Below are 11,784 nucleotides of genomic sequence, written 5' to 3'. Positions count from 1 at the left end.
GACGTGGTTCCTGACTTAATAGAGTTTACCATTTAGGTACGGATACGGACAAGCTCTTTTAATAGCTTGGGTGGGGAAAATACCAGTGCTTCATGAAAGGTACCTAACACAGTAAGCTTCCTTGAGGAGGCAAGGAAGCGGAGCCACAGAGTTGGTTCGGGAGGAATAATACCCGCTGAGGGCGAGGGGCTGCAGTACCGGCGTGGGGAGAACCAACTTATTGATGACCCGGCAGGTGGCTGGGGCTGCGTCCCCAAGAATGGGCACACCTGGCACCGAAGGTCATTGTCCTCCTCACAGAATGGCTACCACAGAGACTGGAAAGCTATCCACGCACCAGGGCACTTACAAGGCCCTCAGACTCAGCTTATTTCGGTTTATGGCTCAAATTAACCATACGTCTTCTATTTTTCTCTCAAGTCGTCATTTCAGGCCGTTTGGTTTGTTTTTCGTTTTTGCTCCCCGCCCTTAAAAATCTGCTGGCAAGACCCTCTTTCAGGTGCCGAAACCAGAAGGGAGTTCCCAGAACAGTTGGGGCTTAACTTGGGAAGCAATAATTTCTGCTATGGAGTCCCTAATGTGGCACTGAGGAAGAAAGGCCCAAAGTAATCAGCCAGAGCAACCGAAGACGCAAAAGCGAAAAGAGTCAGGGTCAGGCCAAGCGCTTCCCAACCTCTCGCTCTCTCTCCGCGGAGCTGCTTCAGCTAGCTCCACGCCCTACACACCGCTTGATTGACATGCGGACACGAGCAATCCGAGCGCGGCGCAGACAGCCCTCCCTTCAGGGATAGGAGGGAAGGGAGCGACTGAGCCTATCGGATTGTGCCGGGAGGGGGTTTCCTGCCCGCGCGGATCCGCCCGCCGCCTCCCGGCCAGTCGGTGCTGGAGCCCCGCCCGCTCGCCGCGCGCCTCCCGCCCCTCTCCCGAGAGCTACGCGGCGGCAGAGCGGAGGCCTCGTGCCGTAACGGCCATCGCGGCGGCCGCGGCGGCGTCCCGGTGCCTTCCTCAGGTGAGCTGGGGCCGCACGGACCCGGCAGAGGGAAGGTGAGACAGTCCTGCCGACAGGCAGACGGCAGACAGCGGTTCCTTCCCCCGTACGTCCACACAGCCTGTTACTCGCTGCGTCGCTTCCTCTTCTCCTGCGAAGTTAGCTCCCCGGGCGCCGTCTGCCGGCCCGGAGCTGAGCCGGAGGGGGCGGGGAGGCCGCTCGGCCGGGCCTGGGCGTTTGCACCGCGGCTCCGCGAGACCCTCTGGTCAGTGCCCCGGGTGGCGCAGCCCCAGGCCTCGCTCGGGCCGGCCGCTCTTGCGAGGCTGGGAGGTCGAGTGTACGGCGTGCGCGCTCCCCCGGTTCTTTTTCCTCCCTAAAAAGTCCTGTTGGTTGTTGTGGCGTAATCCGAGGCCGGGAAGGTAGGGACCTGGTAGAGGAGGGAAGGGGCACGCTCATCTCCAGCGCTAGAGAAGGGGAAGGAGCCGCAACCTGTGTTGAGGGTGGACATCCTTGGGATGCGCCCTGTGCCCCTCCCCTCCCCCCCCCGCCGTTTCCCTCGTTCTCGGGAAATCTGGGTTATTTTAACTGTGTGGTCCTGCTGTATATACGTACGTTTGCTTGTTGCTTGCGCTGTGAGCTTTTGACTTTAAGTGTAATATACCCGGTAAAAGAAAGAAAGAAATTTCAATAGTTGGTTTTGTACTGTTTTCTTAGGCGCTTCCATAAAAGTTAAATTTGCAGTTAGAAGCTTGGGAAGATGGATTTTTTTTAGGGCTGAGAACTGTAACATTATAGGAGCTAAAGTTAATGTCGAACGGATGAGCTGGTCACCTAAAAATAATTTTACCCGTTAGATTTGGTAAGAAACCGTAGGAGTTAGGAAAGAATGAAGTTGAGAATTTCTAATCCCATCTTGGATGGTGAGCGAAGAAGATCACTGTCTGATCAAAACGGGTAAATGTTGCAAGAGGTATTCATTTTTAGAAGGCCTACTTTGGTAAATTTATGAAAAACCAACCATACAATTTGTTAAGCATTTGGAAAGCACTTTTTTTTAGAATCTCAGTCTTCATCGAGGTCACAAAGTAAATGGAGAAATAAGCCAAGAAGGTTTTGTTTGTTTGATAATTGTCAGTAATGTTCAGTTCTTAAATAGGCTCCCATTCACAGTTTGATAGTAACTCAAGAACTAAGCATTGGTTGTTTAATAGTAGTTTTATTCCATCTTGATCACAGACTCGAATTTTCTTTTTTGGGAAAATTGTGATCTGGAGGAAATAGTTATAATACCTGTAAACGCTATTTGCAGAGTACTCAAGACTTAGTTGTCCTTGTTCACGTATTACATTTTAAATTTCCGCTTTATTTTTCTGCACATTATCTTTTAATCCAGGCTTCACCAGTGCTTTCAGGTCCATGTAAATAAAATTTCACACATACACAGAATGTTTCGTTAGATACTGAATGATACTTTATGCCTATGGGTTTATTTTTCTTTTGGACCTTTGAGAGCATTCTTGCCAAAAAGCTCAAGGTAGATTTGATGTGATTATTGTTATAAATCACTTGTTGGAAAGGCCTGGGTGGCTCAGGTCATGATATCACGGTTCATGAGTTCGAGCCCCACATCTGGCTCACTGCTGTCAGTGCAAAGCCTGCTTCTGATCCTCAGTCCCCCTCTCTTTCTCCTCTCTCTCTTTCTGTCAAAAAGAATAAATATTAAAAAATAAATACAGGATACAGTCCATTTTTTTCTTATAGTATCACAGTTTAACAAGTTTCACAATTTACTTACCTTTATAATATGGAAAGATACCAAATGTTCTCTACCTACATCAGGAGATTAAATGATTATATAGTTGCTAAGTAAAATTGGAGGAAACTCCGTGAAATCACTAAGCATTTAACAAATTCCTTGTAAGTACTTGGCTGTGCTGTTTTAGGAAGACAACTGATGTTTAAAGATTGTTTAAGGCAATGATTCTATCTGGATGATCCTCATTTTACTGATTCCACATATGCTTTGTTTTGGTATACCATACTTTCAGCTATCCAGACACAAACCTTGTGTCTTTGACATCTTTCATTAATATAACATTGGCAAATTTTCATCCACCATTTTTTTGGAAATTTCTTTCGTATATCTTTTCCTTTAGCTTTTAACTAGGTTTTCTGCCTACCTTTTCTCTCTATTCAGTATGTTCTGCCTTCTGCCTTAATCTTAAAATAATGCTTCCAGCACATCTGTCACTGTGAAACCAGCAATAGCTCCCTGTTACCTACAGAGTATACTTCAGAATTCCTCATCTTCTGATAGTCTGCTCAAAGCCTACTTTTTTTCATATGACAGTGGTATTTCTCTATGGGAGCTGTCCATCCTAACTAAACTAATCTCTCATTCTCATTTAGACTTTGTGTTTGTCTACCTTTGTATCTGTTGAAAATTTGATTGCCTATCCATAGCCTTCTTATTCTTTAAAAGAAATCCCCTCAAACCCCCCCAGATTATTACCAAAGTAGCAAATGAAATCCTATTTTGTTGAAATTTAATTTTTAGTCCTGAAGTCAGTGCAGCCTTCCAGAACTTTCTGTTCCCTGTGTTGTTGCTTTCCTTTGAACCCATAGCCTTACTGTTTTATCATTCCTTTTTTTTTTTTTTTTTTTAATCTTATGTGGGCTTGTGTCATGATATGAAGCAATATGGCAGGAACATTGGAATTCCAACCATTTGATTTATAGGTAAGGAAAATGAAATCCATACAGAATAACTACACTAAAATTCACACATCTAGTGATGATGGCAGAGCTGAAGCCCAAACATTGATTTCCTAAGTCAACTTCTGTGTATTTGTTTTTTTTTTATTCAATTTTAATTTTTTTTAATGTTTATTTTTGAGAGAGAGAGAGTGTGCATGCATGCACGTGCCAGCAGGGGAGAGGCAGAGATAGAGGGACAAAGGGTCTGAAGTGGGCTCCGTTCTGACAGCACAAGCCCAGAGCCCAATTCAGGGCAGAACTCAGAAACCAGGAGATCATGACCTGAGCCAAAGTCGGATGCTTAACTGACTGAGCCACCCAAGTGCTCTTTTTTTTTTTTTTTTTTTTAAAGTTGATTTAGAAAGAGCGTGAGAAGGGGAGGGGTGGAGAGAAAGAATCACATAGTCTTAGTGCAGAGCCTGATGTGGGGCTTGAGCCCAGGAACTGTGAGATGATGTCCTGGGGCAAAATCAGAGCCGTTAAGCTTAACTACTGAGCCACCCAGGTGCCCCAAGTTCTTTGTATTCTTTAAAAATTGTTTTTCCTTTGAATTTTTTTTAATGTTTATTTATTTTTGAGAGGGGGGAGGGAGAGAAGGAACAAGTGGGGGAGGGACCAAGGGAGAGGGAGACAGGATCCAAAGCGGGCTCTGTGATGCCGGCACAGAGCTGGATGTGGGGCTGGAACTCATGAACTCACAAACCTCAAAATCATGACCTAAGCCAAAGTTGGACACTTAATCACCGAGGTGCTCTTCTGTGAATTTCTTATGAAGTTATACTACTTCTCATACTTTGCAATGTAGTTTGTATTATTTGCTTCACATTACTTTGCACTTTGTGTTTTTATGCCTTCTCATTTAGATTCAAAACCTGTACGTAAGGGCAGTGGAGTCTTTATGACTTGGATTGTTTAATCATTAAAACTGATTTAAAGTCTTTTTTCTATGCTTGTTAGCTGTATTAACAGCATTAACAAAAATAATATTGTCATCTCTATAGTTGAGTCCATGATTCATTAAAAAATGAGTGGATCTCTTAGAACTATTACTACTGAAGGTTAGTTTGCTTGACTCTCTTGACTCAAAGAGACTGAATGTTTGGGTGTCTTCAGAGTAAATGTGAACATTGCAATGGTTTGGAGGAAATCTGCAGGGTTTATCACATAACTATATTTAATGATCTAGCTAAATGTTCTTTTTCTCTTTTAGATTCTTAGAACAGCAACACTTTTACATTTTTCTACTTTGTCATCTTGTTCATCTGTCAGGAAGCAGATTATTGAGCAATCTGCTTATTGAGCAAAGTATTCTGCAAACATTTCCATTTCGGGAGTCAAAGCTTTTTTATATTTGTTCTTGACATTTTTTTCTCCTTTTGGCTCTAAAGTTTCTGTTAATAGCATCAGCATAGGGTTGCCTTGGTATTTTTTTTTTTTTTTTACATTTATGTAGTAAGAGTTAAATGGTGTAATGTAGAACAGAAAACTGTCAGGTGAAATATCTTTGGAGGGAATGTTTTCCTCTTTTGGTTTGAAACAGGTTAGAAGCTGTTTTTCTTTTATTTCCTGGTTTATAATTGTTTTCTAAATTATTTTTTATTAAAAAAATTTTTTTTAGTGTTTATTCGTTTTTGAGAGAGAGAGAGAGAAAGAGACAGAGACAGAGCGTGAACAGGGGAGGAGCAGAGAGAGAGGGAGACACAGAAACCAAAGTAGGCTCCATGCACTGAGCTGTCAGCCCAGAACCCAACGTGGGGCTCGAACTCATGAACCATGAGATCATGCATGACCTGAGCTGAAGTCAGACACTTAACCAACTGAGCCACCCAGGTGCCCCTATAATTGCATGTTTTTTATTTGTTTAAATAAATTATCTGCTGTGGGGTGCCTGGGTGGCTCAGTTGGTTAAGCATCCACCTCTTGATTTCAGCTCAGGTCATGGTGTCACGGTCCTGGGATCGAGCCCCATGTCAGATTCTGCGCAGATAGGAGGGAGTCTCTCTCTCTTTCTCTGCCCCTCCCCCCTCAAAATAAATAAATATTTAAAAATAAGTAATCTGCTAAAATAAACTGTTGAAATAGTATCTTGTTCTGTATTCCTGAAATTGTATTTAAGGATTGCTGAATTGGATGGAAGTATGGTATGAATAATTTCTGCTTTTCCTCAGACAGACCAATTGAATAAAGCAGTGAGAATATGGCTTTTAAAAAATGGATATGTCTAAAAAGGTTTTTAGTTATTGTTGTTGTTTTAAGAATTGGCCTTCCTTGGGGCGCCTGGGTGGCGCAGTCGGTTAAGCGTCTGACTTCAGCCAGGTCACGATCTCACGGTCTGTGAGTTCGAGCCCCGTGTCGGGCTCTGGGCTGATGGCTCAGAGCCTGGAGCCTGCTTCCGATTCTGTGTCTCCCTCTCTCTCTGCCCCTCCCCCGTTCATGCTCTCTCTCTCTGTCCCAAAAATAAATAAAAGTTGAAAAAAAAATTAAAAAAAAAAAAAAAAAAAAAGAATTGGCCTTCCAAAAATTTCAATACATACTTCCAAATCATGTTACATTTAGATCAACTCAAATAATTGATACAACAAAGAATTAATATGCCCTGTATTTTGAGTATTCTAGCAAAATAAAAATTTATATTTACAACAGAAATATTCTATTAATTAAACAAGGCATTGGAAAAATTTCCTTAGAAATTTTTGATTGCTTACAGGTACTACATGTTCTTGATAACATTTTTTATTTTTTAGAAACATTCAGAATACTTTGTGTACAGTCCCATTCGCTCCCCCCCGTCCCCCCCCCCCCAGTTGTGCTGCCCAGGGAAGTCACTTTAATTTTTCTGTGGTTTTTTTTTTTTATTTCCCATTTCCTTTTCATATTCTTTTTTTTTCTTTTTAAAGATTTTAAGTAATCTCTGCACCCATTGTGGGGTTCGAACTCACAACCTCATAATCCAGAGTCGCATGCTCCACTGACTGAGCCCGCCAGGTGCCCTTCTGTATTCTTAAAAAGGCCTATAAGGCCTTCCATTATTTGGCTTTTGCCCACTTCTAGCTGCATCTCTTGCCATTTTCCCTTTCCTTTAGGCTGCTCTTTGGGCCTTCTATTGCCAGGCTGGGTTTGGTTTTGTTGTGTTTTTTTTTTGTTTTTTTTTTTTTTGGTCTTGGAACCTGTGAACATGCTCTTCCCTATGGGCAGATGGCTCCCTTAGGTCAATTAGTATTAAATTTGGCTGCTGCTAATAGAAAGAGGCCAAATAATTTCTCTCTCACACCAGAGAGGTCCAGCATTTGTGTGGCACTCATTTACTAAATGTTATTTCCAGGTGTTTTTTTCCGTAGTGTAAATAATTGTGAAATACAGATCTTTGTGTATAAAGCCTTAATTCCCCCCCCCCTTTTGATTAATTCCTGTTACCGGATGCAATTGAAAATGTCATTAATTTCCTTAAAAACTTTTTAGAGAAAATATGGTTAAATTTTTTATTTTTATTTTTTATTTATTTATTATTTTTTTTTTTTAATTTTTTTTTTTTCAACGTTTATTTATTTTTGGGACAGAGAGAGACAGGGCATGAACAGGGGAGGGGCAGAGAGAGAGGGAGACACAGAATGGGAAACAGGCTCCAGGCTCGGAGCCATCAGCCCAGAGCCTGACGCGGGGCTCGAACTCACAGACCGCGAGATCGTGACTTGGCTGAAGTCGGACGCTCAACCGACTGCGCCACCCAGGCGCCCCATAAATTTTTTAAAATAGCAAAGTACACAGATTTCATTGTATAACTCAATGAGTTTTTATATTTGTAGACATACATCCATCACCCAGGTAAGTATAGAACATTTCCAGTGCTCCAGAAGGCTCTGTCATATGTCCTCCCTATCATTATTTCTTGTCCCCAAAAGTTAATTACTGTTCTGACCTGTATCATTACAGGTTATTTTCCCCTGATTTTGAATTAAATATATCAATAGAACCATACACTATACATGTTTTGTGGGTGACTACTTCCGCTTAATATTGTGCTTATGAGATTCATTTATGAAGTTGGATGTAGCAGTAGTGGGGTCTTTCTTACCAAGGGTAGTATTCTGTTGATGAAATCTACAATTAAAAATTCACCATTAATGGATACTCTGTTCCTAGTTTTTTTTTTTTTTAGCTATTATGAATAAAGTTGCTATATACATTTACTTACAAGTCTTTCAGTGGACATACTCATTTCTTTTGTGTATGTATCTGGGAGTATAATTATTTTCTTGTCTACCAATTTTTGAACGTGCTCGGAGCAGCTTTCTGTCTTGTCCATGGCAGTTTTGGTGATTTCTCTCTCTGCCATAAGGCTAGTGATCCCCCTTGCCTTTCTCCTGTGTTAAATCTCTTAATTCCTGTGAATAATGTCGCTTTGACCCCACAGTAGATTGCTGTTAAAGGCTGAGATCTCACATGAATGAATGCAAGATCTTTTTTTTTTTTTTTTTTTTTTGGTCTTCCCACGTGATTTTGGTGAGTGATGAATTTAGGTTGGAAATAATTTACTTTCAGAATTCTGAAGACCTCGCCATTGTTTTTGGCTTGTGATCCTTTTGAGAATTTCTAGGATATTCTGATTCCTGATCCTAATTTTTTTGCTTTTTTTGGAATTTTGTATCTCTTGTATTCTGAAATTTCATGAGGGTGTGACTTGGTGTACATGTATTTTTGTGCGTTTTCCTGGACATTCATTGTTCCAGCCAGATCTGCAAAATTATGTTTGTTAGTTATGGGAAATTCTTTTGAATTATTTCATTGATCGTTATATTAGTCTGCTAGGGCTACCATAACAAAATACCAGAGGCTGGGTGGTTTAAACAACAGAAATTTATTTTCTCACAGTTCTGAAGCGTAAGAAGTCCAAAATCCAGGTGCTATCAAGGTTGGCTTCTGATGAGATTTCTTCTTGGCTTGTAGACCGGCCTTCTCACTATGTCCTTACAAGGCTTTTCTGTAAGGAGAGTAGTCTATCTCCTCCTGCTCCGCTTCTGAGGACATCAGTCCAACTGGATTAAGGCCCCACTCTTATGACACCTCCTAAAAGCCCTTTCTCCAAATTCAGTCACATTGGGAGTTAGAGCTTCAAGATGGATGTGGAGAGGGGGGAAACAATTTATTCTGTAACAGTGGTTTCCTCTCCTGTAACAGTGGTTTCCTCTCCTTCCTTTTTCTTTCTGAAAATTTTATTTCTGCTAGTCTATTTGTATATCAGACTACTCCTTCAGTATTTGTTTTTCTCCTTTATTTTTCATTTCCTACTCTGTTTGCTCTATATGAGGGGTTTACTTTATTTCCTGAGCCTTCTGTTGAATTTTTCATTTTTGCAAGCAAGATTTTGATTTCCCAAGAACTCTCTTTGTTCTCTTAAAAATTTTTTTTAATAAGGAGCATTCTGTGCTAGTTTCATAGATACATTTTCTTCTCTAATTTCTGAGACTATAAAATGTCTTTTTGTTTTCTTTTTGTCTTTTTTTTTTCCCCTTGTTTCTTGTTTGTTCTTGGAGACTCTCTTCTAAATTGGTCTAAGTTTTATGTTGGAGGTTTGCTTCAGGTGTCAGTAATCCTTGGATGTTATTGTGAGATTGAAAGCTTGAATTAATGGGGACTTAAAGACTTTGAACTTTATTGCATGGTGGTCCAAGTGAGCCTTTTTTTTTTTTTTTTTTTTTTTTTTGAGAAAACCCTGAAGGTGTTTTTTTCTTAAGGGAAAACACAGTTCTGTTTGAAGGCTAAAGTTTTGACTGCCTTTTTTTTTTTTTGGTGTAAGGGACTGGTTTCTCATTCCCCACATTTGGTAGGGTACACAGATCTTTAATTATATCTGGTGATCCTCCAGTTCAGAGTTAGGTAGCCAACCATCAGGTAGATTTGGGGAGGAAACTTCTAAGTTTTTAACCACTTCTTAGCTTTCACCCAGTCTTCCTTACTTAACTCCCTCTTTTCTTAGTTTAAGCAGTAGCAGGTGCTGCTAGTTCCTGACTCCTTTGAGGTTTCCAAGGTATAAATTGGGTTTTTCAATTACTGGGTTAGGCTTCACCTTTCTGGAATTCGCTGAGGTAGTTACCAGTTGTCTCTTTTTGGTTACAAAAATTTGTTGCTATTGTTTGCTTTCCTGTATGTTTTGCCTTCTGTGTTAATTGTCTTCAAAAAAAAAATTAAGTGTTAAATCCACTATTTTGATTGAAACCTCTCAAAAACCTTATTTGTATTGTCCTAAGCTAAGAATGATTTTACATTTTTAAAGGGTTATAAGAAAAAAAATATGTGACAGAGACTGTGGCTCACACAGCACAAAATATTTACTATCTGGTCCTTGAGAGAAAAGTTGGCTTACCCTGTCCCTTGTTATAGTTTCTGATTTCCTTTAATAAAGCTGTTTCTAGACTACTACTACTTTACTCCCACTCAAGCTTAAGTTTACAATTTTGGAACTTCCTGAAGCTGTTTATTTTAATTTAGTCTAGTGCACATCATGGAAGTTATGACTAAGAATTGGTAGGTTCTACTCAATTATCAGCGATGTGGGATAATTGTAATGTAAAATCTCAAGGAGTAGGATGGCAAAATATTGAAGAAATAAGTCATGGAACATGCAATATATACATAGATACATTGTTCTTTGTCTTTGTCACTTAAGTGCAGAATTTAGGCACCAGTACTTTTAGTAATGGGAAGAGGGACAGTTGTCATAATGACAGTAGGCTCAAGTCTTATTTTAAATGAGCCCTGTTTGGGGCGCCTGGGTGGCTCAGTTGGTTAAGCTGCCGACTTCAGCTCAGGTCATGATCTCGCGGTCCATGAGTTCAAGTCCCACGTTGGGCTCTGTGCTGACAGCTCAGAGCCTGGAGCCTGTTTCAGATTCTGTATCTCCCTCTCTCTGACCCTCCCTTGTTCATGCTGTGTCTCTCTCTGTCTCAAAAATAAATAAACGTTAAAAAAAAATTTAAAAAAAAAATGAGCCCTGTTCATCAGCCCTCTCTAGTTGGTAAATCATAACTGGCAAAATAGTTTTGGCTCTAGGCAAGAGGCTGTTCTAGGCAGTAATATATATACACATTGTGTGTGTGTGTGTATGTATATATATATATGTATGTATTTTTCTACCTGATGCCAGAAATGAGAGGGAGACTTCATTTGAGCCACATGTCAAAATGGGAGAAACAGGATTACATTGTTGTAGGGAAAAAAAAGTTTTTTTCTTTAAGTTCCACTGCCAAAAAACTCAATTATGTTTAGTCTTAATTGGATTTTATATTTTAAAATTTTAACATTTATTTTTTGAGAGACGGAGAGAGTGAGAGACAGCGAGAGAGCAAGCGTGGGGGAGGGGCAGAGAGAGAAGGAGACACAGAATTGGAAGCAGGCTCCAGGCTTCAAGCTGTCAGCGCAGAGCCCAGTGTGGGGCTTGAACTCACCAACTGTGAGATCATGACCTGAGCTGAAGTCAGACGCTTAACCTACTGAGCCACCTGGCTCCCCTGTTTAGTCTTAATTGTATCAGCAGTCTCATCACAGATTGCTTGTATAATTATCTTTAATTCCTATAAATGGTATCTTGTTTTAGTATTTATCATTGTTATTTTTTGTATGTTCCAGAATTATTTCTGTGAATATACAAACTCATGCTCACTTTTAAAAAATACGCTCATATTCTACATCTTATTTTCTAATTTAGAGATTCTGGAGTCAGCCTAAATTCCACTGTAGGCTTCATCACTGTTTGTTTGGGGTTAGACCTCTATAAGCCTCATTTTTTTCTCCTCTGTAATACGGGATGATACCTAATCAAAGGATTATTATAAGGATTATTATAAATGCAAATTCATTTCCAGGTTCCACTTGATTGCTAAGTAGTGTTTTGTGCGACTGCTCAAGGGTATGGGTTTCTTTCTGGTGGGGTAAAAATGTTCTAAAATTTATTGTGTTGATGGTTGCACAACTCTGAATATATTAAAAACCATTAAATTGTACACTTTAAATGGGTTATTGTATAGTATGTGAGTTATATCTCA

The 11,784-nt window shown here is 40.3% G+C and overlaps 1 protein-coding gene across 3 annotated transcripts in view; it reads left to right on the top strand.

Moving 5' to 3' along the window:
• The first annotated feature begins 879 nt into the window (after positions 1 to 879).
• The window catches only part of NCK1 (NCK adaptor protein 1), an 85,892-nt gene continuing 74,987 nt past the window's right edge, over positions 880 to 11,784 (top strand). The window contains exon 1 of one of the 3 annotated variants that reach the window (XM_043595328.1): positions 880 to 1,044. The gene's annotated coding sequence lies outside the window, so the exon portion shown is untranslated. Of the gene's footprint in view, positions 1,095 to 11,784 lie in introns of all 3 variants that reach the window. The other 2 variants (XM_043595329.1, XM_043595330.1) reach the window with 2 other exon arrangements.

This window comes from Prionailurus bengalensis, chromosome C2 (genome assembly GCF_016509475.1).
Source record: "Prionailurus bengalensis isolate Pbe53 chromosome C2, Fcat_Pben_1.1_paternal_pri, whole genome shotgun sequence".
NCBI classification, from domain to species: domain Eukaryota; kingdom Metazoa; phylum Chordata; class Mammalia; order Carnivora; family Felidae; genus Prionailurus; species Prionailurus bengalensis.
Note: the sequence above shows the minus strand (reverse complement) of the source record. Positions and strands in the feature narration are given on the sequence as shown.